Source organism: Protopterus annectens, chromosome 10.part0 (genome assembly GCF_019279795.1).
Source record: "Protopterus annectens isolate FY-2018-M chromosome 10.part0, PAN1.0, whole genome shotgun sequence".
Classification (NCBI taxonomy): domain Eukaryota; kingdom Metazoa; phylum Chordata; order Ceratodontiformes; family Protopteridae; genus Protopterus; species Protopterus annectens.
This window is the reverse complement of record NC_056744.1, coordinates 1,225,491,846-1,225,517,193: the sequence shown is the minus strand read 5'-3', so window position 1 is coordinate 1,225,517,193 and position 25,348 is coordinate 1,225,491,846.

The window sequence follows — 25,348 nt, the reverse complement described above, 5'->3', positions numbered from 1 at the left end:
GGCTCTACACATTGTGTAGAGCCACTTAGTGAATACCAAGTAGCCCGTTATAGTGTTGCCACTGCTGCATGATGGCACCACAATCGCCACACTTTGTGTAACTGTTAATGAATCCTGCCCTTAGTTTCTTCTGTAAGCAGCAGTACACTTTCGCAGTGGTAAAAGCATTTTTTCACATTTAAGACAAGTGCAGTGCAACTTCTGTTACTTTTGTCTTTTAGCAGATATTTATACATTTTTTTTAATTTTATGCAACTCTTGATACAGCTACTTTACTATTCATGCATTTTCCCTTTGAAAAATAACATTTGCCCAGATTATTATAGCTGTTCTCATAGCCCTCTCAAGCTCTGTTTCTCTCATTCAGAGAGCTGCTTGCATGCTAGGAGACTTGGTCTTAATGGATTTAAACCATTTAACACCCAATAGGCATAAGAAATATGCATCCATGACCAAATACCTGAAGCTCCAGGTGCACATGGGCACTAAGGATATGGAACTAGAAAGGGAATTGTTTCTTTATCTCTTCCTTATGACCCCATATTTGGAGAAATGTTTGTATTAATGCAGGAAAATGTGTTTGGTCCACTAAACCTGTTTATTCTCCACAGAGATGGATACAGGATTAATGCAGTTTTTCACAGCAGTCCTCCTTTGTCATTCCTCCTTTTATGGCTAATCTTCTAGGATGCTACCAACTAAGCACAGAAAAATCCCAGCTAAGTGACATTGGTTAATCAGAAAGTATAATGCATATTCAGGCTTCCTGATGAGAATTCCTTGTAGCTGGTAACTACTAAATAAGACATCATATCCACCAAAGCCTTAAAGAATAATAACCTGACTCTTCAGATCCCATCTTTACAGCCATCTAATGGAAAAGTCTGGGAGAGTAGTAGGTTAGGTAGGTGAATGTTTTCCTGCTTCAGCATTTGTCTATGGGTGCTGAACTGTCTTTCCCATTGATGTATGCCAAGATGGACCTTATAGGTGAAGTGCAACATGTGGCTGAGGGATTTCCTGAAAGATCTCTAAAGGATATTGTCAGGGCTCAGGATTCCTGCTTAATTACAGCTAGTATCCTTATTGTCTATGAGGCCTACAGTTCCAAGGAAGGAGCTGCTAATGCAGCACAATCCAGCATTGTCATTCGCTTGTGGTCCTGGCTGCACATAACCTTTGTCTAGGACACTAATGCAGTTTGTGTATATTTCTCTCTTTTAAAGGCTCCTTGTTCTTTAGACTACTAATAAATGAACAGGATAAAAAAAAGGCTAGTCCCTTCTGTCTGTCAGAATATGTACACATACAGACAACATTAATTTGTTAAAATGTAAAGCAGACAGTGCCAGCCTTGATTTTAATGCATCCCACTGATGCTGACGTAGAAAGCTGCTGGTTGTCAATATCATTTTCCTTCTGGGGTCCAACAAGGCCATTGGTCATGATGCAGGCATCCACAAAAGATTCAGGTAGCTGTGGCCAGTTGCACAGGGTTTATAGCAGTCTTAACTCCCTCCGCAGATGTTCCTCATTGGAGCTTGTTGGGAGAAGATTATTGTTTCCCATCCAGATTTGTTCTCTAAAATCATGGAGGAGTGGACATATAAAATAATACTCCAAGGATGTCATATTCTCTTCCTCCCTACCCATTCCTGTTTACCTTTGTCAGATTTCCTAACCCCTCAAAACACCAGGATAGAATGGAGGTGCAGGACTTCCTCAAAATGAGATACATCCAGGTGATTCTGCTGCACCAGCAAAGGCGTTAATATTATTCCATACATCCTTTTTTGTTCCAGAAAAGACAAATGATCTTCAGCCCATTCTAGATTTGACCAGCCTAAAAAGTCTTATTTCCAGGGACGCCTTTTTAGTGGCTGTCCCTTCAGTCCCTCTTTCTATTGGCTCAAATATAAGTGCAAGGCAATCTACCGTCCATTACAAGCCTAGCCAATTAATTATATTCAAAATCTCCTTTCAGCTTCAAGAATTGCCTAAATTTTAGGGTATTGGAAGTGAATTATAATTCTGAACTGATTTTTGTGGAAGTATTAGTTGCTTACTCTGGTCTCCCACTACACTTTTGTTACTTTGTTATAAACACTCTGCATGATTAAGCGCTGATCGACTGTGGTATATTGATGTTTTAGTCAAGTTTATTAGTTATGATAACCTGATAATATTAGGTGTTTTTAACTTTCCAGGGATCAGTTGGTCTGATAGCACAATATCGAAAATGGCAGATAAATTTTATGATTTATGTATGTTACACAATTTGACTCAGATGATTTATTTTTCTACCATATCAAAGAATATCTTAGATATTTTACTTATATATATATTCCAGATAAAATTTCTGAGACTAACCATGTCCATTAAGCAATTCAGATCACTTAACTTTTGAATTTAATGTAATATCTAAAGCTTTCCTTACGAATCAACAAAAGAGTATTTTGATAAGTTTAAGCTGGTCAATTTGAATATTATTAATCAAATAAATTCTATGGACTTGAATTCCTCCAAGGTAAATAATGTTGTGAATAAATGACAGGACATTGAAAACATTTGTGAAGTTATTTTGTCTGGCTGTAAGAAAACAATAACTGTTTATTGAGGACTATATCTCTGTCATGGAACAGTGGTCATACTAAATTTCTGAGAAAAAAGAGGAAGAAAGTTAGGCTGTGAAAGAGGTTCTAATGAAATGATTTAAAACTGGCCTATAACTTAGTCTCCAGAAAGTTAATTGGCTCTTTGAGATTAGCAAAACATAAATTTGAAGATAATTTAGTTAGTAGCCCTTGTTCTAAGACGTTATTCTTACATTAGATACACCAATAATACTCTTCTTGACCTTACCCTAACCCAAGACAACAATGCCGAAATAATCTGCTCCAAAACACAAATCAACACTTCTAAAGCAATAAACATCATTTGTGCTTATCTCCCCCCTGGAAATAATATCCCCACCTTAGAACAAATTCTTGAACAACTCTCTGATAAACTCCCTCAAGAAACACTATTCCTTGGGGACTTTAACATTGATTGGAAATCATGTAACAATACTAACCCTACTTCCCATATAAACCTTCATGGTTTCAAACAACTCATTAATAGTCCCACTAGAATCAGTAAAAAAAGCAACAAAGAAACCACCCTAGACTGGATCCTTACTAACTCCCCCCTGCAAACCTACCAAACTGGCATCCTTCCAGATGACCTTAGTGATCACTCCCTCACCTACATCATTAGAGCTAAAACTAACCTAAACTTACCTACCTCTCACAGAACACTATACTCCAAAAAACAATTTAATCCCGAGCTGTTTCAAACAGAACTTTCACAATACAACTGGACCCCTCTAAAACACCTCACACTCGACAAGGCTGTTGAACACTTCAACTCAGCATTCCTTGCAATCCTAAACCAACATGCCCCAAGTCGCTCCATCAGAACAAAAACTAAAACAGCACCCTGGCTAACCTCTAATACTAAGCATAAAATAATACTCAGAAATAAATCTTGGAACAAATGGTGTTCCTCTAGAAACCCAACAGATCATCAAACCTTTAGAGAGCTTAGAAACAGTACCAAAAGCGCCATCCTTTCAGATAAAAAGAATTATTACTTTAAACTTCAGCAATCCACTAAAAAAGAACCAAAAAAGTTCTGGTCTACTATTAACAATCTACTTACCCCAGGCAAAACAGTTACACCCAACCCACAGGACTCAAACCCTGATGATCCCTCTTTAATAGCCAACAACTTCAATACTTTCTTTACCACTTCCATACAAAGTCTAGCTAACCACCTATCTCCTGACACTTCTCAGCTGCTCTTAAGTAGGATCAACGACTCTCTTCCTCCCCTTCAACTTCAACCCATATCCACCTCCTATATACAATCACTTTTACAAAAACTGAAACCCACAACCCCCTCAGCAGATAAGCTTCCTGCTGAATTCCTGCAAATAGCAGCTAAGGCTATTGCCTACCCTGTCTCTATCCTAATAAACAGATCCATAAAAGAAAGTACTTTCCCAGCAATCTGGAAGATATCATACATCATACCCTTACACAAAGGAGGTAAATCTACTGACCTTTCTAACTTTCGCCCCATTGCACTATTATCTCCTCTAGCCAAAATCATGGAAAAATGTATACACAAACAACTACTCAACCATCTCCTCCATAACAACCTACTAGCTAACACTCAACATGGATTCAGACCCTCACATAGTACTACCACAGCTCTACTTTCTTTTACCAACACTATCAACTGTAACCGTAACAACAACAAACTAACCTCTTCTCTTTTCCTAGACCTGTCAAAAGCCTTCGATATGGTAAACCATACACTTCTTCTACACATACTTAAATCCCTTGCCCTGGATTACTCTTCCATAACCTGGTTTTCATCCTATCTTGAAAACCGACAACAAGCAGTACTCTGGAAAAATTCTCTATCCGCTCTATTACCTATCTCTCTAGGAGTACCTCAAGGATCTATACTAGGCCCACTTTTATTTTCTATCTTTATTAATGATCTCCAATCATCTATCCAAAACGCTACCTGCATACAATATGCAGACGATTCTACCATAATTTGTACAGCTTCCTCTCAAATAGAACTCCAGTCTCTGACCCAATCAACCTTTTCAACCGTTGAACAATGGTTCTCAAAAAGATGTCTTCTCCTGAACCCCAAGAAAACTAAACTATTACTATTCTCACCTACCCACAAATCTACTCAACTAAACTTCACTATTACTGCAAGTGATAATTCCCACATTTCCCCTGACTCTACTACAAAACTGCTAGGTGTTACTATTGATAATAATCTTAACTTTGATTATCACATCAATAACACAATAAAAGCAGTGAATAAAACGATTGTCTCACTGTATAGAATCAAACCCTTCCTTACACCCAAAGCACGGACCACCTTAGCACAATCCCATCTTATCTCTACCCTTCTGTATGCCTATTTACACTAATCTCTCTAAAGGTAACCTTAGGAAACTAACTACATCTTACCACAATATAGCTCGATTTGCCACAGCATCTAAGTATAGAACCCACCACTGTCTAAACCTAAAAGAATTACACTGGTTGGAACTTCCTAACAAGCTTATCTATCAACAACTTTTAATAGCACATAAAATTCTTTATCAACCATCAAAAACACCAGCTCTTAGCAACCTCTTGACTCCTTACAACAACCTGAAACAACTACGCTCTTCCAAAAAGCTACAAGTCAACACTACTAGAATTACAAATTCTGCAGGAAACTGCCTTTTCTTAAACTCAGTTGGTAAAATATGGAATAACCTCCCCTCACACATCTCCTCTCTAGCCACTCTTCCTCTCTTTAAAAAACAACTTCTTTTACATCTAAACAATTTCTGGCTATGCTCTTGCACCAGTCCAGACTAACCTGCTTTCATCTTTCTACTTTCATATTTCTTTAATCAACTCTGCAATGTTTCTCTCTGATCACAAATGACTTAATGATTACATTGTTACTACCATTCTCAAATATGAAAAAAAAAAAAAAAAAAGAATTTTTTTTTTTTTTTTTACAATTAATGTTTTTATAAGTATGCATTACATTTGAACTACATAATACTCCCTCCCTCCCTACTGAAAGTAGTCAATGCCGTACTTATTACGTAGTTAGTATTATTTGTTTTTTCTTAGATTTGTATAACCAGACCTGGACTAATATCATTGTATTTTTGCTCATTGCCTGTCTCATAAGTGTATTGTACATGTTTTTCTATTACCTTGCTTTTATCTGTGGAGCTTTTCTCCCCGGGCCTCTACTGAAAATGGACTTTGATCCAGCTAGACTAGCCCGGTCAACAAATGTAAAATAAAATAAAATAAAATAAAAATAAAGGTTAAATCTTTTGGTCCAGTTTCTGTTTGAGGTGAAGTGCTGAACGCTGGAAAAATATTGGTGAACTTGCTCAATGAACAGTTATTGGCAGAAGATGCTACACTGTTTGATGTTTCTGGTGTTAGAAATTTAACAGAAGAAAATTGCATGTGCCCAGTTTTCAATCTGACCCATGTACAAGCATCTTTGAGTCATATTAAACAGATGATAGTGGTATAGGACCTGATAATATTCCAGGCATTTTTCTGGGCATATTAGAATAAATATATTTCAGCTACTATCACTCAAATTTTCAATAACATGTATTCTGGTATTGTTCCTACTAGATGGAAACTTGTAGACATAATTTCAATTCATAAGGGGTGGACAACAGATAAAATAAGTAATTATAGACCAACCAGTCTTACTTCATTGGTAGGAAAGAGTTTTGAGAGGTGTCTATTTTCCATTCTTAGTCAAGACTTTCGGGGATCTCTAATGCACCTTATTCAACATGGTTTCACAAAAAAATTCCATTCATTAATTTAATTGAACTTTATGACCGAGTGACAATTGCTTTAGATATGCGCATGTCTGTAGTGATGGTGTATTTGGATTTGTCTAAGGCTTTTGACAGTGTCCCTCATTCTGCTATCATAGATGCCATGCTCAAACACAAAGTTAATCCATACATTATTCACTGGGTGTCTAACTAGCTTTGTGGTAGATTTCAGAGAGACAGGATAGGAAATTTCACATCTAGTTGGCTTGAAGTGAACAAACAGGTCCCCCAGGGTTCAATTCTAGGTATAGTATTGTTCAACCTGATATTTTCATTTGTTCCTAAGATATCTAATGTTTGACTGGTCAAGTATGTGGACGATATTAAACTAGGTTGTGTTACTACATCAAGAGAGGATATTGACCACTTCAGCACTTACAATGTGTTTTGTGACTGAATGGTTAGACTTAACCAGACTAAAAGTTAATAAGGAAAGATAAACTTATGTCCCCATGAGTTACAGAAGCTGACAGAATATAAGGATTTGGGTATTATTATATGTAGTAATTTTACGCATAGGACTAATGCTTTAAAAGATAAAGCTAAGGTATTAAGAGTTATTAGCTTAATTTTAAGAACTTTACAACAAGAAATAAAGACTGCCTTTTGAGGTTGTTCATAATATATAAAATTGTGATAAGCTGCTAACGCTGGTAAATGCTCTTGTTCTTAATGTTTAAAAGTCAATTAATATATGTAGTTCAAACAAGAGCAACAGCAAAGTGTAACATAAAGTAGGAATAGTCCAAGTCCTTCTATTTTCCAATTATTTATTGTTTGATGAGCGCTTTCGCTAACAAGTAGCTTCTTCTGATCAAGCTACTTGTTAGCGAAAGCGCTCATCAAACAATAAATAATTGGAAAATAGAAGGACTTGGACTATTCCTACTTTATGTTACACTTTGCTGTTGCTCTTGTTTGAACTACGTATATTAATTGATTTGTTCATAATATATGTTTGACACATTATTGAGTACAACATGTTGTTTTGCTCCTACAAAAATAGTGATTTCTTGGTTTTAGAAAATATTCAATGAAAATTCACAAGGCGTATTATTACTTATAGAGATAAATCATATCCATCTAGACTGGAAAGTCTAGGCTAGTTTCAATGTATCTGAGGGTTAAATTTTGTTTGGCCTACAGGGAGCTCTGAAATGAAGATATCAATCTCTAGTAAATATTAAATTGTAGAATGCAAGTATATTAACCAGAGGTGCATATTTTTCTTACAGAATTGAGGAGTCAAGGACATTCTTACAAATTATTTAATGCAGTCACTGGTTTGACTTTGGAACAGGTTTCCTTTACATATTCAGCAGTATTCTTTGCAGATATTCAAAAGACAACTTGATACCTGGTTAAGTCTCAGGATACATGCATTTACTGAGGAGCCTGCATTCTGAATGGCCTTTGGCCTTTATGCAAGAATTAATGAACAACTGAACAATTGATATGGTACCACAGATAGACTGTGTTTGAATTTAATGCCACCCATCCAATTATTTAGATTTACCTTAAAGATGGCAAGGGTGATCTTCTGCTTGACATATATTGGACATTTGTTCTAAAGGCCAGGACTATGTTGAGATATGTCTATATCACAATGTGTCCTATTCATCTGTTGATGAAGGTGTAGGTCATTTTAATGGGTAGTTGAAGGAATCATTTAAACTGTGAAGGAATGAGATCAAGGAGGGTTGGATCTTACATGGCTTGAAAGGTTCAGCACATATCACCACTGAGGAATCTATAAGGGACAGAGAAGAGCTGTCAGTCTGTCTGGATAACTGTGGGTCTTCAGGCTCTTGATCTTTTTAGTTAGGAACTTGAGGTCTTTTAAGTTGTTTAGGCAAGCGTATGTAAAAAAAAGGGGGGCATTATGATTAAAAATGTGTCTGATGAGACATATGAAAAGGGGAATTAAGATTATTTAGGGTGTATTTTATACATGGGTCAAAATATTTTTATCACGACGAAGTTCGCAGATGACTGCAAACTAGGAGCCATAGTCAAGTCCCCAAATGATGTGAACATCCTACAGAAGGGCCTCACTGAGACAGATGCCTGGTGTCAGAGCCACAGCCTCAAGCTCAATGCCAAAAAGTGCAGTGTCATCCCCTTTGGTAAAAACTTTGTACCCATTAACTACCACATAGGCAGCAATCTACTTAACACCGAATGTGTGATAAGAGACCTTGGGACCCGGGTGGACAGCAGTCTCTCCCTTGATAGTCATATCACCACAGTAGTCAGGTAGTCCTTCTATGTGGCACACCTCATCATAAAAGGGTTCTCATCCAGGAAAAAAGAGGTCATTGTTCCCCTCTACTTGTCACTCATTAGACCCATTATAAAGTACAATGCCCCTTTTGGAATGTACCTCACAAGGCATCTGCAGCAGCTGGAAAGGCCACAGAAGTACCTCACAAAGAGGATTACTGGCCTCAAATAAATGCCCTACACTGACCGCCTCAAAAAACTCCAGCTTTACTCCATAGCATATCACCTACTCCAAGGTAATCTCTGCCTAACATATAAAGCTATGTCAAACCCAGAGCTGTTGGACATGTTACACCTAAAGAAATCCCAATTCCTCCAAGCTACACACTCTAGGGACCTAAACCTTGTCACCATAATAAACAGGACATGCTGGAGGGATAGATTCCTGTCCCAGAGACTTCCTATACTCTGGAACAAGCTACCCATCGATGTCAAGCAAAGTTCTTCATTAGCACTCTTCAAGAAAAATCTTGATGAGTGGATGGGAAATAGGAAATATACCCCGGGGATCACTTCTGTGTCTCTGCTGGACAGTGGCACAGGAAAATAACTTTCTTGGTTGACGTAAGCTATGGTACCTTGCTGGCTAGGCTTACGTAGGCCCTTGGGCCGATAGCCTAGTACCTACCTATGAACCTATCAATGAGAGGAGAAGTTGTGTTTAGCAATTAATAAAGAGCTGAAGGATTTTATCTAATAGGGGAAGATGGCATAGGATCAGGTGGGATAAGCTGATTCTTCCAATAGAACAAGGTGGTTTGGGATTACCTGATATGAAGGGGTATTTCAGAGCTACACAGTTAAAACTCCTATAAAAGGCAGAAAGGGACACTGACAAAACAGGGGGAAGCTGAAGAAACAAGGAGAGACTGGGATTTTGGATGCAGATCCTTAAGGAGAATAACAATAACCATACAGAATATTAGTTAGTGGTTAAGGTTAATATTGGCAGCCCAAGATAGTGGGCTACATACACGCTGGTTTACAAAGTCCATTGAACATGTGGGAGAAACAAACAAATGTAGGTTTTGTAAAACCGAACTGGAAACAGTCGCACACCTCATTGCTGAGTGTGACATACTAATGGCAGAAGGACTGTATACTGAAAAGGATAATAATGTGGCAAGACTATTGCACTGGGGATTGTGCAAACACTATGGTACTGAAGTGGCTGAAAAACACTGGAAACATGAGCCGCAAAGCATCATAGAAAATGATGACGTTTATATCACATGGAATCACCCATTACCAACAGTTCAAAAGGTAGATGCTAGAAAACCAGATGTAGTGGCCCAAGAAAAGAAGACAAAAGTAGCAGTGATCATTGAAATTGCTACACCCAGTGATTACAGTGTCATGTGTACAGAAAGACACAAAGTCATAAAATATCAGGATCTGCAGGCAGAAATGAGAGCAATGTGGAAGAAAGATACCCAGACAGTTCCAATAGTAGCAGGAGCAATGGGTCTTATAAAAAAGAATTTACAATCGTATTTAGATATGTTACCAATCTGTATAACCCCACAAAAATTGCATAAGGAGTCATTACTGCAAAGAGCACTTTTGGCTGACATCAAAGATTGAAACAATACTAATTTCATGAACTTTAATCGTACTTTGATTTAGGAATGGGGTTCATTCCCATCAAATTATTACAAAACCAAAAGATTTGGAGAAATTAAAAAAGACTGAAGAATTGGGAAATAAGGTAAAAGGACTAGAAAGACAACCAAAAAAAGAAGAAATAGATATATTTTGTAGAAGTATCTATGAAGATCCTGTGGAACATAACAAAGATGCTAAATGGATAGAAGAAGTTAAACAAAGAATAAGAGGTTTAAAAGTACAGAATATGAAATGGGATGAAGTAACAGCCAGAGAAATTGAAATAAAGTTAAGAAAAACCTCTAATTGGAAAACCCCAGGCCCAGATGCAGTACCTAACTTTTGGCTGAAAATATTAACATCTTTGCACAAAGATTTACCCATGAGTAAGAACTATTTATATGCGCACCCCAAACAGACAACAACCTGGTTAACAACAGGAAAAACAATGCTCCTACTTAAGAGTGAACCTACAAGCTACCCTAGAAACTATAGACCAATAACTTGCCTTCCGACGACGTATAAACTATACAATGGAATTGATGCTGACAGAGTTTATTTAGAAGAAAACTTAATTATGGCTGTAGAATAAAAGGGCAATAAAAGAAAGTCATATGGAACAAAGGATCATTTGTTGTTAAATAAAGTCATAGTGGAGAACTATAAAAAGGTGAAGAATCTAAGTATGGCATGGATTGACTACAAAAAATCATTTGATAGTATCCCACATTCATGAATAAAGCAGTCCTTAAAAATGTATAAGATACATCCTACACTGGTCATCTACATTACAGTGACCATGAAACAGTGGTAGACCACTTTGCAATTAAGCCATGATAAAGGACAAATTATTATTCCAAGGATAAAAATTCAAAGGGGGATATTCCAGGGTTACTCTTTGTCACTGCTGCTATTCATCCTTGCCCTTAACCCATTAAGCTGTCTACTTAACAGCTTAGGCCATGATGGCTCCTAGAAAACAACAAAGTGTAAAGACTTCACATATTTTTGTCAATGATTTAAAGAATGCATTATCTAAACATATCCATGAATATGGTAAAGAGCACACTTTTCAGTTTGCTATTATAGATACCATTAGTTATTCAATATTTGGGGGAAACTGGAAAATGAAACTAGCTGCCTTGGAAAGCAGATGGCAGATTTTATTAGACGCCACTAGACCCCCAGGACTAAACGAGTCCATCAGTATTAAACCTTTTTTGGTCCTCTCCTAGTATAAATCATTGAGTTATTATAGCATTGATTTATTAAAAAGTCTCAAGTCTTTCAATATTGATAGTAGTATGAATATGAAATAGAGCTTTTAGTTTTTTATATACTATATATAGTTTCACATACATGTGTAAAAATAATTTTAAATATGTAAATGTTTTATAAATATTTTATACAGTTTGACAGTATAATTATTGTATACACTAGATATGGGTTTATTCAAATATCTAGGAAGATTATAAATTTTGAATTTTTATGGTTATTGCTGCTGAATGTGCACTATACCCTTAAGTGTTTTGGCGCAATTTTTAAAATGATTGGATTGGTTTATGTATAAAAAGGAAGTTATGGTGCTTGTTGACTGTTCTGAAGAAGACTGGGTTCCAGTTGAAAGCGCTTAACTGCTATAGGATTGTGGAATAAAAGAAAAGAATTTACATCCTTTCGTGCACGAGTTTCTTTGGGAAGTTCCTGTTCTTTTCAGTATTGGAATGATTTAAAACTGTATAGTTCATCAGATGAGGAACTGAAAGCACAACTGCAAGTTGTCAAAACTTTTTCCGATGATATAAGAATGTCATTTGGTTTTGAAAAATGTGTAAAAGCAACCTTTAAAGCAGGAAAACTGCAATACCAGGAAAACACTAGATTGGGACAAGAATGTGACATAAAAGAACTAGAGCAAGAAGGAGTTTATAAATATTTGGGAATTGATGAAGGATCAACAATAAAGCACGGACATATGCAAATAAAATTTAGTAAGGAATAATTCAAAAGACTTAAATTAATCCTGAAAAGAGCACTGACATACGGTCTCTCTTTCTAATTGATTGTTTAATTGTTGTTGTTATAAAATATGCTGCTTGTTGTCATGAATTTATTCCTGTGAAGGCTTGTGTAGCTGAGGTACCAGAAGACATTAAAGTTTGCAGTTTCCTGGCTCCTGCATGTGGTTGTTTTTCTTCTTTTTTATGGGTTTTGTATATGAATTTCCTAAAAATCAGCATTTCAAGCAGAGAAAAAGGAAGCATCATTAATGGATATACACAATAAACTAAGAGTGCCCCATTATCTTGTCATGGTTGCTTAGGGCTGGCATACCAAAAAACAGGCAAAGTAAGAAAGGTAACTCATCTAAATCCATTTAGGACTAAATTACTATGATCTTATGTTGTCAATTTCCATTTTATCCTCACATATGGAATGGATCCGAACCTTTGGATCTGGCACAGCCATTGCAACAGCTTGTGGCAGACAAAAAGCTCTTGAGCACCCTAGCCTACCCATAAAGCTTCTCTCCTAATCACCTCAGATCTTGTTTGCCACTTTGTGAAGACATAGTCCTTCCATTAGCTCTCGGGCAGTTAAGTGGATATTTGTCTTTCTAACTTGTAGTCTTTTTTTCTGCCTACCCATCTTTCTTTGTAATTGCTTCTCCTTTTCCCTTTTTCATCATACCATGGAAAATCTACTGTTGTTAGTAGTCCCTTTTTCCCCCTATTCTTCTTGTTTCAGATATGACTGAGAAAGCAGATAAGCTGGCTAGCTATAAAAAGTGCCCAAATGTGGTCAAAAAAGTCTCTTAAGTGACTCACTTGAGCTGTGTGTTTATTGTCTGGGCCCACTCCACTTGCAGGAGAAATATGACATTTGTAAAGCTTTCAGCCACAGCGCCATCATTGAATGCCATAATATGCTTATTCTAAAGGGTATGTTGCCTTCCTCTTTTGGGGAGGCCATTTCTAGCTCCAAAAAACATGAGAGGTTCTTCCAAGTCAGAGCAGTCTATCCCAGTTTCCTCACTGTCCTCTAGAACTTTGGACAAGGCAAGGAAGAGGCCTTCTTCTGCTCTAAAGCTTCAGTCAGACCATTCTTCACTGATGGCTAAAATGTCAGATCCTAAGGCCTTCTCGAATCTGAACACTTCAAGGAATCAGTTTCAGATATGAGCCTCTCTGCTGCAAAGGATAGGTCAGACCAGTTGCTGTTGGATCCTATGGGGAGCCCTTTTAAACCAATTCAGGCTTTACCTAGGACTTAGTATTCTCCTTCCATTGACCCAGTGTCATCCAGAATACCTTCTCCCTTCCTGTAGAGACTGAAATCACCATCGGCATCATCAACTCACTCAACCAGAAGCCTCACAGAAGATGATGTGGAGAGGATGGTCAAAAAGATCCTCTGGGAGCAGGACTTTGCAAGGTCACCTTTGGCTCCTAACCCTAAGGGTCAGGAGTTTTAAGCATCTTTTCCCCCCTTCCAATTCCTCCTCCAACTTCCCTGGATGTTTTGGAGCCTTTGGATCCAATCCATCTGATACTGTCCAAGTCAAAATGGAGGACCTTTCCTATCTGGACTCTGATTTCTGCTCTGTGTTCCTCTGGCCACTCTGAGCCAGGGAGCTCTTGAGGTCATGGCTGTCTGGTCGGGTCTGAGATGGAGGGGTCAGCTCTGAAGTTTTCGGAGACATCCCTACATCTTGAAACTTTGGCTGAGATCAGCCCAGCCCTGGCTTCAGTTTCAGAAGCACTGTCTTTTGGATTAGAGGGTGCCCGGATCTGGAGGCATGACCTCTCAGATCAGGGATCCTCTAGTTCTCAGGGTTCAGTCAGCTTTCAAAGCCTTGGAGAGGGCTATGTCTACCCTGGCAGCACAGTCAATATCTACTCTATTGGATTCACAGTCCTCTGCCTTGCAGACTCTGCAGCCAGTGTCTTGACCAGACCTCCCACAGGGACAGTGGGTCCAGAAGCCCTAGGCTTCCCATGAGGTTTCCCCTTCCTCTTCTGATACCTCCCTGGCACTCCCCACAGAGGAGGCCTCAATGAAGGTGAGGGATCCCCACTGTCACCTCTAGATGATATTTCCTTCAGGGGCACCCTAGAGATTTTAAACAGACAGGTGGCTGGAAGCCCAGCAATCCCTCATTGGAGGAGTCAATGAACCTGGTGGCTTTTGGATTCTGACCATTTACCTTCTGGGTGACCCTGCCCATTGATGAGCTCATTGAGTTGCTCTCTCAGCAGGCATGGGAGGATCCAACCCCTTGGAGACCGAATAAAATAACAGTGCCTGAAGATAAAAAATGTTGGTTAAGAGGTGTTCCAGCAGATGTCATGGTCATGGTGATGGCCATGAAAAAAGAATTTGCAGAAGATAGTTCTACTATCCATCTTCTTAATAATGATTCCAGGATGATGGATAGATGTGGAAAGCATGTGTTCTTTTCAGCATCCTTTACCCTGAGGTGTCTGAATTATCCTTCTTATTTTACCAGACTGCAGGGGGATCTAATCAAGGAGCTCTTGGATGCCCTTTCAGGAGCCGTGTCTGAAGAAGTACAAGCTTCAGTTACCTCACAGCTGGCCAACATGCATTCCACTGCAAACTCCTCCATGAGGCTGATTTCTCATGAGCCAAAGGGATGAGTAGAGCTGTGGGTTCAGATATCTCTATGATTAGGCAGGCCTGGATGCACTTGTGCAACTTTGCTGAGCCCTTTAAATCTTTATTTATTAGTGCTCCATTTCATGGCACTTCCCTATTTGGCCTAAAGGTTAGAGATATGCTGTCCAGGTGTGAGAAAGATGGGAAGACCCTTTCTACCATTGGCATTCCCCAGAGACCATATTCAAAACATCAGAGGAGCAGTGGAAAAATGTGGATCAGAAAATAACAAGGGTCTCTTCCTCCAGCACGTAGTGAAAGTTCCACCAGAGGCAGAGGTGGGAACAATGATGGAAGACACTGCCTTCATGGCAAGGGAACTCGGCATCATCAAGGGTCCAGAGATACATTCTTTGGGGAAACTCTTCCAGCTTTCCTGAATGTTGGCCCAATTACTTTTCTCTGGATACAATCGAGGGTCAATTATCCCTGTACTTGACAACCTGGCTAAAAATAGCAAATGACCAATGGGTCCAGAGGATACTATACCACTTTTCCCATCCACCTCCCCAAAGCAAAAAAAGCTCCCTGATGTTCCAGCCAGTCAAAGGTAGCAAGCAGCCATACAGATACAAAAGCTGCTGGACAAAAGAGTCATCCAAGAAGTCCCACCAGACCAAAGAGGATCCGATACTTACTCAAGATTCTTTTTGGTACCAAAAAAGACAGGGGAATGGAGACCAATATTGGATCTCAGCAGACTAAGCAAATTAGTGCAATGGAGAAAGTTCTGGATGGCCACTGTTCAGTTCATCCTTCCATTTTTGGAAAAGGATGACTGGATGTGCTCTATAGACCTTCAGGATTCATAGTATCATACAAAGATGGACAGGCGATCCAGAAGTAATTTGCACTTCTGGCTGGGAGCCAGTCACTACCAGGTCAGAGTACTGCTGTTTGGCCTCCCTAAAGCCCCCAGAGTGTTCACCAAATGTATGGCAGTAGCAGCAGCAGCTCACTTGAGACAGCAAGGATTCTGGTTGTTTCCATATCTAGATGATTGGCTCATCACCTTCCTGACCAGGCATCCATTTCTAGAAGCAAAAGACATGTTCTTCAGACTTTTTCTTCATTGGGTATTAGCTTAAATTATGAAAAGTTAAACCTAGACCCCTCTCAAGAACTGGACTTCATAGAACTTCATAGAAGTAAACAAACACAATCGAGATGGTAGCACACCTCCCGTCATCAAGAGTTGTGACCATAAGAGATCAAGTCAGGAAGTTATTACACAATTCAAGGGTGTCTGCTCAAACAGTACTTCAGGCCTTGGATTCTATGGCAGCAGCAATAATACTAGTTCCACTAGCCAAATTCCACATGAGAGTATTACAGTGGCTTCTCTGAGTACAGTGGTCTATCCTTCATCAACCCATGTCAGCCACGATAAGGATTATGAACACTTGCAAGAAGGATCTATCATGGTGGATTTACTTGGAACAGCTTATTCAAGGTCACCCCTTTGTCCCCCCACTCCCCAAGGCCACATAACCACAGACGCTTCCCAGATTATGGGGGTGGGCATTATCTGAGAAAAACAGTCCAAGGCGCGTGGTCTACTGAAGAGACAAAATCATACATAAATGTCCTGGAAATGAGAGCTGTGTTGCTAGTGTTGCAAGCCTTTCAAGATGCTCTCCCTTGCAGGACAATTGCTATTTAATCGGACAACATGTTGGTAGTCTGGTACACCTAAAAGCAAGGTGGAACCAGATCATATCCCTTATGTTGAGAGGTGCTCAGAGTGTGGTAGTGGGCAATCTTGTCCAACCACTTTTTGATAGCAATGCAAATTCTGGGAAAGTCGAATGTGATAGTAGACAAATTGAGCAGGTCCATCATTATACCTCACAAGTGGTCCCTCTATCAGAAAGTGGCAGAAGACATATTCCTCAAGTGGGGCCAGCCTTGCTGCAACCTTTTTGTGTCCCCTCTGAACAACAAATGCATCATCTGCTTTACCCTGATCCCCTCAAGAGGGGATCCCTGAGGGATTCTCTCACTCATGATAGGCCTCCCAGTCTGTTATATGCTTTTCCCCAACTCCATTAATCCCCAAATTTCTTCAGAAAGTGAACAGGTTGAAGATAAAAGTAATCCCCATTGCCCCATGTTGGCCTCAACAAATTTGGTTTCTCTTTCTTTGGCTTCACCCATGGAAAAAAACATGGATTCTGGATCCAATTCCAGACCTCCTGAGTTATGGCTCATCTGAACATTCATAGTCTCAAGCTGACAGCTTGGTATCTCCAATTCCACTGATAGCCAGACAACCTATGTTCTCTTCACCAGTGCGCCATATCCTACTATCTTACCATAGGCTGTCTATACGAAAGTTGTATAACAGTAAATGGAGGAGATTAAAACATTGGTCTCAACAAAACAATGTAGATCCTTTTTCAGCTCCTATCCACACTATTCTAGAGTTTTTAGCACAGCTGTTTAATGAGGGGGCAGCTTATTATATGATAAAAGTGCAACTAGCTGCAATTTCTAACTTTTACATTGGTTTTGATGGTTTCTTCCTTGCTTCACATAAGCTATGTAAAGCTTTCTTGAGGAACTCTTTTAATCAAGCCCCCTTATAAAGATCATTCACTGCCTTTGAACTTAAATTTGATATTACAGAAAATTATACAGCATCTTTTTAAACCAGCGGCTACCTGTCATCTTAAATTTATCTCTTGGAAAAGCATATTCTTGGTAGCATCATGAATTTCTGAGATTCAGGCCTTATTATCCCAACCTCCAAATTTGATCTTTCACAAGGATAGGGTCACTTTACTTACTAAGCCCTCATTCTTACCAAAGATATTTCCAGAAAATACCACCAACCAATCTGTTAATCTGCCAGTCTTCTTGCTAAACTTCACCAGTAAAGTTGAATATATGTTACATTTGTTAGATGTTCATAGACTACATTTTTACCTTCATAGAACAAAGGACGTAAGAAAACAAAGTCAATTATTCATCTCCTTCTCAGAAAATAGATTGGGCCTTCCAGTGACCAAGGTGCTCTAGCTAAATGAATGACGGACTGCATATCTTATATTTAAGAGAGTCAAGTTTTAGAACTGCCAAAACCTGTTCAAGCTCACTCCACTAGACCAGTGGACACCTCTTTCAGTTTTTCAGTCTAGAGCATCCATGGATGAGATGTGTACAGCAGCAACCTGGGCTACCCCTCATACCTTCATTGTTCATTACAAACTAGATTTGATCTCTAGGCTTAGGACCTCCTTTGGTTCAATGGTTCTGAAGAATATTCTTCAATAAGGCCACCCAGGAAAAAGGTAGCAGGAGAATTTGTCCCATATGCGAGAATAAAATGAAAATTGACAACATCAGATAAAATAGCTATGTACTCAACATAACATTTCATCTTGTGTCGTTCTTTTTCAGTTTTTCCTCACAATCCCACCCACCAACCCCTGTTCCCTTTTTGGTTTCTGAATGAGTGAGTTGACCTAAATTTGTTTATTGGCTATTGTGAAAACCAGAAATGGTCTTACCCTTATTTGAGGTAATTTCCTATTCTATCATTTTCTATGATTATAAGCAAACAAGATCTGAGGTGATTAGGAGAGAAGCATTATGGGTAGGGTAGGGTGCTCAAGAGCTTTTTGGTTGCCAGAAGCTGTTGCAACAGTTGAGTTGGATCCAAGAGTTCGGATCCGAACCCATATGTCAGAAAAAAATGAAAATGGACAACAGAGATGGTGAGTACATAACTATTTTTTTTTATTTCATTATGGAATAAATGGGTGACCTTCTATTAACTAAGAAGTCTCAATGTTATTTGTTTGAATACAATTCCATTTGTTCAATGCATGTTTTCAGAATTTGCTTTTCTTTATGACTTTTTATTTTGTGATGGATGTGTCTATTCACTAAGGCAGATTGATGGATGTTGGTAGTTTATAATCCCAGCTAGTGAGAGGCATTTGGGTAAAAAATATTACTTATCTAGAAATTAAGTGAAATTATATTTATGTGAATACACCACTTAAAGTGTTTTCCATATGGTTTTATGTATGGCAGTGTCAGATGTTTTTAAGTAAAGGTAATGAATGGAAAGAGACAGCGCTGCTACTTTAATTGCTGCAAATTAAGAGGCCAGTTATTTACAGCTATCATTTATGCTGAGTATTTTGTTTATTCCATAAAAGGATTTGTTCCACCATGACTTGAGTTCATTTGAATCAGTCTAATAGTAAATGTATCTGTGGTTTTTTGCTAAATATGGGCAGGAGGGGTGAGTGAAATTGGGCATAGCAAGAATTAGTCTCCATTATTTGACTTAGATTAATTTTGACTACTGAACGGTTAGATTCCTCCTAGAAAAGAATATTTAACTGCTTTTAGAAAATGGGCTTCTGAAATAATAAAATCTCATTGGTCACTTATAATTTCCAAGATGAGTTAATATAGAGGAAGAGACCAGTAAAAAATAAAACACATACTCATGCCATAAAATGAACATGCCAGCAAAGGAAAATATTTAAATTGGATCACTTTTTTTTCTTTATCTTGCTACTTCAACATTGGGAGCAACTGTTCACTAAGATAAAATCTGTTTTAACATGTGTGTGTGGGGGGGGTGGCTTTTTATTATTAGTGTTCTTTCTTTATTAAACAGTGAACAGTCTACATATTTTTATATTACTTTACTTTATATATATATATATATATATATTTGCCCCACAAACCCAAGCAACCTGCTGTGTTTAAAGAATGTATTGCTATTGTACTCTGTTTTGTTCATTAAAAATAATGAAATATCTGATTAACAAAATTGTTAATATTAAGAAAAATATAGTTACAGCTAGATGCATCTTGTGTCCCAATTCAGCAGACTTAATTTTCTTGTACAGAACTGCATAGTCTACGGTCTTGTAAATTTTTGTATTGAAAAGTCTAGTTTAAAGATGCAACTCTGTGAATTTCACATGTACTGGAATATGAACAACGTTGATAAAACAAGAAACCAGAAGTGGCTAGGACACATACTAAATGAAGATTATAAACTGAATCATAACTGATATTATAGAAAAATTGAGAAAATTGTAACATCCCAAAAGAGTGCAGATGGTGGTTAATTAAATTAGGGCACAGCATATTAGTTGCACAGGTGTGAGTGGGGAGAGAATGGGCAGTGATGACTTGAATGGCAGCCTGATGCAGCCCTCTGTCACGGATGGCAGCTACGTTGCAGCAATTAAGCATTAACTTACTTGAACTAAGTCTCACTCAAACCCCCTGCCTAACCCTAATTTTAACCCCCCCCCCGCCTAATGTTGCTGCAGTCGCTCTGAGTGGACAACATCATCTTGCCACCCATTGCTGCACCATAGACACAACAAGGAGCAATTGCTGGTGAGCAAACCGGTATGTTTTAATCTACACAACTGTCAAAATTTCTGTATGCTGAAAACTGCAGGTAGCATGGAAGCAAAGTGGAAGGTTATGATAACGTTACTTCATCTATTTTATGTATGGGTTACCTTGTTTCCTATTCATTATACAGAAGTAGCCATAGCAAAAGTTGGTTTGATTTATTCTTATTCTGGCTAAAAGTATCAAAACAAGAGTCTTTTTCCTTCCTGGTCACAAGAAAGTGCTATCGTGTGTGTATATCTGGGGAGTCATAATAAGAGATCAACATTTAGGTTTTTGTCAGTGATGTATGTAAACAATTTTTGTGTTTCTATGACCCAAAAGAATTGCAGTAAAAGGACTTGCACATATTGTGATGAAAATGCAGATAAAGCGTTGATGGATGATGTGTTTGAAAGCCTGCAATTTATTTTGTTGTTAGCAATTGTATTTAAAAGTCACTTAAAGAAGGAGCAGTGATACTTAAAAAAGCAATTTCAGACAAGTCAGTATGCAAACTAAATAAGCACAGGTGCCTGTCAGTTTTTTATCTACCTAATGATCCAATAAATATTCATACTCTGTTTCAAGAGTTGTATAATAGGATCATAGGTTGATACTAGGCTATTGGCCCTAGGGCCTATACAAGCCTAGCCATAACAATTCCCTGGATATTTCTTCCCACAATATTTACTTCCTTGGACCCCTGTCTAGCAGGGCAACTGACGTGATCCCTGGGGTGAATTTCCTATCTCCCATCTAATCATCGAGGTTACTTTTGAAGAGGGCCAAGGAGGCACTCTGCTTGACATGTATGGGCAGTCTATTTAAGAGTACAGGGAGTCTCTGGGTCAGGAACCTATCCCTCCAGCATGTTTTGTTCATTGTGATGACAAGGTTTAGATCTCCGGAACGTGTGGCTCTGAGGGATTGGAATTTCTTTAAGTGGAGCATGTCCAACAGCTCAGGGTTTGACATGGCCTTGTATGTTAAGCAGAGATCGCCTCTGACTAGACGATATGCCACAGGGTATAGCTGGAGTTTTTTTAGACAGGCAGCATATGGCATCTGCTTTAGGCCTGTGATTCTTTTAGTTAGGTATTTCTGCGGCCTTTCCAGCTGTTGCAGATGTCTTGTGAGGTACATACCAAAGGGGGCGTTATACTCTATAATGGGACTAATGAGGGATGAGTACAGTGGGACAATGACCTCCTTTTTCTGGATGAAAAGCCCTTAGTGATGAGGTGTGCCACATAGAAGGATTTCCTGACTGTTGTGGCAATGTGGTTAGCGAAGGTGAGACCACTGTTCACCTGTGTCCCTAAGCCTCTCATCACACTTTCAATGTTTAGTGTACTGCCACCTATGTGGTAATTCATGGGTACATGGCACCAAGCATCTGTTTCTGTAAGGCCCTTTTGTAGAATATCCACATCATTTGGGGATTCAATAATGGCTCCCAGTTTGCAGTCATCTGCAAATTTTGTTAGCCAGAGTCCCTTAGTATTGCCCTGTACTTCAGAGAAGTAGATGCCAAACAAGAGCGGTTCCGAGACTGAATCCTGAGGTACTCCACTTGTCACTTGTCTGGAGCTGGGTTTCGAGTCGGCTACTTTTACAGTCTGGGTTCTGTCAGTAAGCCAGTTGGCAACCCATCGAGTGATGTAGAGATTTATGCCCAGCTTAGTAAGTTTATCTATGATTTCAGAATGGGGGATGGTGTCAGAGGCCTTGTTGAGGTCCAGATAGGCTGTGTGGACCACCTTACCCTCGTTCACAGCTCTGGAGACTAATTTGAAGAAGTCAGTCAGGTTCAGGAGACAAGATCGGCCCTTCACGAACCCAAACTGGGTGGGGTCCAGTGTTTGAAGGTTGCCAGTGTCTTTGTTTATAAGTTCCATGATATAATGCATTTTTATCAAATAAGTCTGAGTTTCTAGCAAACAGTTGGAATGAATTGTCAACAGGCAGTATCTAGAAGCCCCAGTTCCATAAAAAAACAAGTTCCAGTTATATAAGTTGTATAATTGACAAGGACACTCTCTATGAATTTATTTTTGGTGTCAGTATGTGTGTGTGTGATGAGAAGAACAGAGCATCCAAACTGTGCTTTTACATCTAAGAGGCAGAAGTTGTGATACATTGTCATTAACACAATGCATGCACCAAAAGAGGTAGGGGAACAGTGTGTTTATCTCAAGCATGTAGACTGCATAGCAGCCAGTAAATAAGTGTTGCCAGTCATTTATACAAAACTGGAATCATGCACGCAAGATTAATGTCACAGTAATGCAGCCACACCCAGGTCCAGATAACCCCATCCACTATACCGCTTCATACAGCTTCCTCTTTATTTGAAGTCACCAGCTGCCCCTGCTTGCTAATGAAACACTTGAAGCTTTCACTTAAGTTCCTGGTTTCTCTCTTACATATCTGAAGATTATCACTTCGTTGTTGAACTGAATTTTCCCAAGTGAATTCACAACAGAGTCAAAGTTCTGATTTGTGTACTAACTGAAACCCATGTTGCAACTTTAGCTTCCACTTACCCATGTCATGGGCAGGCAGACACAAGAAGAATGGTTTTCTCTGTGCCCTTTGCTTAGTGTTCTTCGTCAATTTCACCAACTACTTCTGACCTTCCACAATGTAATATCTCTTGCTGAACCAGGCAGTTACTTCAAAGATGAGCAGTAACTTACATCACTATTTGATTTGCAATTGCACCTCATTTCAATGGATTCAGTCTCTGTTCTTCACAGCCATGGCACCAAACAAGCATGCATTCCCCAATTCTCTCCCTATCCTATTTGTACTCTTTTAACAGTAGACACACCAGCAGTATTTGCTGGCTTCTATTTTTGGATGTAGTACCACCCCCTTCAGATTCTCTTGTAATAAGGTTTCCAGCTTAATTTTTATTCTCCAGTGTTGGACTGTCCACAGAGGAACTACCTTGTGCTAGGACAACACAAGAATAGTGAAGACAAGATACACCAGGAAGCCAATGCTGATTTACCGCAATCACGCTCCCAAGGCCCACAGTGATCCAGTTTGTTTCTTATTCTTTGCAACCTTTGGAACAGAATTGGTGGCCTTCATGGTCCTTAGGTGGAAGAGGTGGTTTCCTGAATCCTTGCTAAGTACGACAAGAAATAAGAAATGTCCATTATCTCAAAGAGGGTTTATGCAGATAGAGTAATACTGTATTCTTCAGAATATTACTTGGAAAGTTGTTTCACCACACTTGTAGTCTTCTTGTTAATGTCAACTTTTGTAGTTTTGCTTACATGTTGACCTCCATTTACTTGGTAATTACCTGCTAATCCATTATGCAGAAGTTACTGTTTCACTGTCACTTTAATTTACTTTTAAAAGTTCAAATGTGGAGCCATGGGGAGGGGATGTGGTTACAGCTCCTTTGTTGCCTTTTGCTGCTAGGGAAGTTCTTTTAAGAGCCTGGCATTGTAAAAACAATTTTGACTTAGGGAGAAGCAGTAATCTCAACTTTGCAGATGAATTGTGGACAAAACTAAAAATCATGAGATGGGGGAGTGACAAAGACCCAACACTAGAAACAGTTTTTTAAGTATTACTGTAATTCACTTAAAGTTAATAGAACAGCAGGTTTTGCATCAGTTTGCATTTCCTGAACAGTAAGAAGTATGAAAAACTAATGTCTGGCATTGTTTACTAAATACTCAATGATTTACCAAAAAAAAAAAAAATCATGAGGGACAAGATAAAAATATGAGGCAAAAGCATGGACAGTTGTTGAGGTGGTATGTGAAGGGGTGGTGAGCAATACTACTTGTTTTAAAACATGAATAGTTTTAAAATTGCACCAAGGTAAGAAAAAAATTGACATTACTATTCTTATAGTCTATATATTTATTAATTGGGAGGTTCTGCAGAGCCACTGTCCCTTTTGCTGAAGATACCAAGGATATTTTGACACAAGATTTCATAAATACTACTAGACATTTCTACAGCAAACAGATGCATTAGTACATAGTGTCATAAGTAGTACAGTAATAAGTAATTACTGCTTGGAATCTCTTTTTGAATTATCTTGTATGCTGAGTAAAAGGCTGAATGTTACATGTCCCACAGACAGGAACCAAAGTAAGACAAACTAGTGAAAAACTAAAAGACAGCTTGGAAACACCAAAGCAAATTCTCTCTCAGTTGAAGCGCTTTTCGTCTTGCACATGTGGCAAGACTTCATCAGAAACTGAACAAACTTCAACACAAACAATATATACACACCCTTTTTGTCACATGACACTTCTATTTAAAATCTTGTGTCTTAAAGGCACATGCACATTATTGCTACATTTTTTAAAAACAAATATGACTGACAATATTTTAGAACATCTCAACCCTTCCCTTCCTTCAGGATTTTTACCTGTAATGGTGATAGAAATATATATACAAACATACATGTACTAACAATACTATATCTCAAATAATTGTGTTGACTCTCAAAATATGATATTACTTAGTTAACTAAGAATATCCAAGTCAAATGAAGTCAGATATCACAAATATAAACACATTTTATAAAAATGCATACGCAGATTAATGTTTAAGATTTTTCAACTTCAGTATACTGTTTAAAGATATTGTCTCATTCAAACCCGGGTAAAACATTGCCCCAGTGCGTATTTGCCAACTTAACTCAAGTTGCTCAAGTAAAAGTGTAAGTGGGCTCCCCCGACTATCATCAACAACTGAATCAATTGCTTTGAACAAAAATGATTGTTGTGGATAGGAAATAATGTGTCTAGCCAGTGCATTTTCTCTGTTAAGGGACTTTATTTTATATAGATGTTCATAAACTCGTTCTTTTAACCTTCTATCCATTTTGCCTATGTAAAACGTTGCACAGCATTGACACTGAGCTACATAAACCACAAACTAGTAAACCCAGCTGACGCTAAATGCATGTTTATGGCG